Source organism: Onychomys torridus, chromosome 17 (assembly GCF_903995425.1).
Source record: "Onychomys torridus chromosome 17, mOncTor1.1, whole genome shotgun sequence".
Classification (NCBI taxonomy): Eukaryota; Metazoa; Chordata; class Mammalia; order Rodentia; family Cricetidae; genus Onychomys; species Onychomys torridus.
Window position 1 is genome coordinate 58573051 of NC_050459.1, and position 4888 is coordinate 58577938.

A 4888-nucleotide genomic window follows, 5' to 3' on the forward strand; every position below is an offset into this window, starting at 1 on the left:
CTCTGTTCCCATTGTGGCCTTGAACTCACAGAGATCCAGACAGATCCTTGCCTCCTGAGTGATGTAGGATTAAAGGCATGTGCTACCACTGCCTGACTTCTATGTTTACTTTAGTGGCTGGCTTTTTCCTCTGATCCTCAGATAAACTTTATTGGAGGACACAGATAAAATATCACCACATACCACTTACCAAAGTTAAATCATGATCAGATAAACAATTTAAATAGACCTATAATCCCAACAACTGATGAGAGCAGATGCTGAGACCCATTGTCAAACACTAGGCGGAGTCAGGGGAGCAAGGATTGTAGGAGCCAGAAGGGTCAAGAACACTACAAGAACACTGGATCACAGAATCAACTAAGAAGAGCTGATAGGGGATCACAGAGACTGAATCCTCAGTCATGGAGCCTGCGTGGGATTGTGGTAGGCCCTCTGAATATGTGTTATGGTTGTATAATTTGGTGTTCCCATGGGACCCTAATAGTGACAGCAGGGATAACTCCGACTCTTTTGCCTGCTCCTGGGACCTGTAGCCAGAAGTATTCCTGTGTTCCACCCAGGCTGCAGCCGCTCAGACCCAAGTAAACACACAGAGGCTTATATTAATTAAAACCGCTTGGCCACTAGCTCAGGCCTACTACTGACTACCTCTTGCCCTTAAACTCAGCCGATTTCTGTTCATCTATATGTCGCTACATGTTCCATGGCTATACCTGTGTGCCATTACATGCTGCTCCCTAGATGGCGGGCTGGCATCTCCTGACTCAGCCTCCCTCTTCCCAGAATTCTCCTTGTCTGCTTTTCCTGCCTATACTTTCTGCCTGGCTACTAGCCAATCAGCATTTTATTTATCAGCGTACATCCACAGCATACAGAATGACATTCCCATCAAAGACCCTTTTCCTCCTTCTGTGTTACTTCATCCAGTCTTGATATGGGTTTGTGCCCAGTCTTATTGTAAGTTGTTGTGTCAAGTGTGTTTAATATTGATGAGAGAACTGCTCTTTTTTTTTTTTTTAAGGGAAATAGAGGAGTTGGGAAGTGTGTTGGGGGTCAGGTAGAGACTGGGAGGAGTGGGTGGAGGGAAAACTGCAGTCATGATGAAATATATGAGAAAAGAAGATTTAAAAAAAAGAATATATCACATGGTGGTTTATGATCCCCATAGTTACTTTTATTAGTTCATTTTATTATTCCCATGAGTATCAAAAGAGAAAAAAACTTATGACTAACTGAAAAATATAGACTTATACAAACCTTTAGCATTTATTATTTTCTCTTAAATATTTTAAAGATTCATTTCGTGTGTGTGTGTGTGTGTGTGTGTGTGTGTGTGTGTGTGTGTACGCATGCACACTCACAGAGGCCAGAAGAGGGTGTCTCCTCCCCTTTAACTGGGGCCAGCGACTGAACTCTGCTCCTCTGCAAGAGCAGTAAGCACTCTCACTGGAGGGACCATTTCTCCAGCCCTAGAAACCATTGTTTTAAAACATAGGTGATACGATTATATTGAATTCAGTGGTTTGACATCTAAACAGAATTTTTGTCTTTTCGGAAATGGTGGGAGATTTTAATCATCAAGACTGGTGAAATGAAGACAATTCTAGAGAGCCAACTTTCAATGTAGGTCTTTTAAGGAAAAGCAGGGGTGAGTGCTTTGGAAAAGAATGGCTACTGGGAAATCTAGAATGCACCATGTGTGTAGTCTAGTGTCTTCCCTTTTCCTCCTGCAACATTCCATGATCCTCCCTTGATTCTAAGCAGTGTCAATGAAAATTTAGGACAGTATTGACAAGAGCTTTCCTAGATCAAGGTCAAGTGACTTCAGATACCATGATTTCTCAGAAAGTCCAAAGAGATTGACTATCTACAAAATAAAAATATCAGTGTATGCAAATTATGATGTATGCAGAGAAAATATTTTCCTGTTTTTTTTTCCTTTCAAACAAGTGTGTGATAATGCAGTGAGACAGAAGCAAAGGCCCTTGATGTACTACTTGTCTATAAAGTCCTGTTTCCATGCCTCCAGCATTATCAAAGGGCAGTATTGCTGCTGAAGATGTAAACCTTGACTTTTGGAAGGGAGAATGTTCTTTATCTTTTTATATATAATATACATCTAATACAGTGATCATACACACACCATATTTGGCATATTGAAATTTCATGGCAAGAGACTAGGAAAAAAATATATCTGAAGAGACTCTTGGGAGGCACAATAACAGTAATGATGATGATGATGAAAGACCCAGAAACACTATTGTGCTTTGTGCTTTTACTTTATTAAACCTCTCCCAGGCCCCAGCTAATGGAACACATTGTAGCAAACTAATAGCTCTATGGGAACCAGTTTTTTAAGTGGTTGAGCCAATGCAGACTCTCAGGTAAAAGCTTGTTTAGAACATGTGCGGGAGATCTTAGGCTAAAGTGAGGTCACTCTTGTTTGAATTGAAGTCCAGTCATTTCTGCAGGACTATCTAAACCCAAGGCAGAAAGAAGGCTGTGTCCAAGATGGGAAATTGCTGTGAGAGCTCTGTGTACCTGGACTCCTGGACCGAAGGGTCAGGTTCCAGGAGCCAGCTTTGGGCACAGTCTGACCACAGCAAGTGGACACACAGGGCTTCACTTCAGCCTCACCCATACCTACCTCTACACAAAGAAGAACGATTGACTGTACTTTCCTCTTAGTACTTCATTTTGTGGGGATGATAAAACAAAATTGTCAGCCAGTATATTTGTTGTCTTACTAGATTCTGTCTGCAAACCAAAAAAGTTTCTTAGAAAAATAATTATTTCTGACAGAACTTTGTAGCACTATAAAAAAAGCTGTCTAATGAAGTCCAGAGATAACATGAGAAAGAATATTCAGAGTATATGTTTTATATTAAATATTGAGCATATATTTTAATTAAGAATAACAGAGAACAGGTTCCAAAGCTATAAACTTCAGCTTGTAATTATTCCTGTTTTTCTCCAATTTCTACTCAGTAGTTTAATTATTGGTAACATTTAGTAAGCACTCAAGACTATACATTGGGTATTCTAACTGCAATTTAATAGAGAGTTTCTCAATACTTATTAGAATGCTATTATCTAAGAGCTATTCTTAGCTGCAGCTCATAGTGAATAATTTTCCAGTGCTCACACAGCTAGCAAATTGCAGAGTTGAGACCTACATTAGCTTTTATCTCCATCCAGATCCCATGGCTCAAATATGAACCTCAGGAGCAGCTACCCCCGAAGAGCTTCCCATTATGCAACAGTATATGCCAGGAATAGCCACAGGGTCTCTGCAAACTAGTGATTAAAAGGGAGGGGTAGCAATGTCTCTGAGGAATCTCCCTATAGCACTGTGAGAATGTAACTTTGAATAATATCAGAATAAAGAAAGATTTGTATTGAGCCTGATGAAAATTCCAACTGCTGCCTTTTGTGTTTTTTGGCTCTCTGAGCCATGGAATTTTCCAACCTATGAAAAAAACGCTCAACAATTTGTTGAGCTGAGGATATGATTAAAGTGGATTTATTTTATACACAAAAGCTTTCCTGGTTATTATACCAAATCACCAGGATTTCCGCAAGTCCCAAGTGATCACTGTTTAAATTGGAACGTGCCCTCTCCCAGCATTCTGATAGGAGCCTTCACACTGACATTATTCAGAAAGGGTAACAGTTAATCTCCATTCTGTTCAAATTGTTTCTTAGTGGTCTTTCATTATAACTCTGGCTAATAAAGCAGCGAGCTTGGAAGGTAGGCTAGATAAATCTCCTTAAATAGAAATGTCCATCCTTGCCCCTGAAGTCGAGATGAGTGATTGCCAGAGTAAAAACATCAGTGTCTTCTGTGCCTGTGTCTTTTCAGTACCAAAATGAAAGCACATGTATGAAATATAACGGAATGCTGAGCAATGAGCTATTGTAGATGTCTCTACAATCTTTCCTTTTGTGAAAATGTTTGTGGTACATGAACATATTCATGTGTGTGTTTGAATGTGTATGTAGGTGTACATACATGTGCACATGTATGTGGAAGCAGGAGGTAGACAACCAGTGTCTTCTTTAGCAATTCTCTATTCTCTCTCTCTCTCTCTCTCTCTCTCTCTCTCTCTCTCTCTTTCTTTCTTTCTCTCTTCCTCTCTCTTTCACTGAACTTGTTTGCAAGACTGGCTGGCCTCCTCCATGTGCCTTCCAAGCACTGGGTTTACAGGTATGTGCCGCCACACCCAGATTTTTATACATGGGTGCTGTGTATCTGAACTCAGGTCCCTACACTTGCATGGCGGGCACTTTATCAATGAGCAATTTCCCCAGACCCTCCACAGCATCAATTTCATTAAAAACATGCTTCTACAAAATGCTAAGTACACCAAATTTGGCAGCAGTAGAAGCTACTATCTAAACCACATGTTTGTTTATTTATACGTCAAAGGAACTTATTAAATTATCTGTCCTGAGCAAATCGCTTAACAAAACCCATGAAATTCAAGTTACAATCTCTTTGTAAACAAATGCTAAGAAATGATTAGAGAAAAACTCAAGTAAATACACGAAAGCTATAAAAGTGGCAACTTCCGGAGTTCAGACAAAGAGGACCAGCTGTTGTTTTGTTGGCAGAATAGTTGACAAAGACTTCATTGAGCTAGAATTTTCACAAAGAAAAAGAAATATAAAGTTGTAAATAGTTGAGTCATTTTAAAATTTAGATTATTGTAGATTAGGCTTACAATGGTTGGACCTTCTGGTATATAAGAAATCATATAGCTTTTTTTTTTTAATTTAAAATTTTTCATTGTTTACTATTATCCTGTGATAGCGTATGATGGGTATGGTCACATGTGCCACGGTGCACAGGTGGAGTCGAGGACAAGGCTAGGTTGTCTCTTCT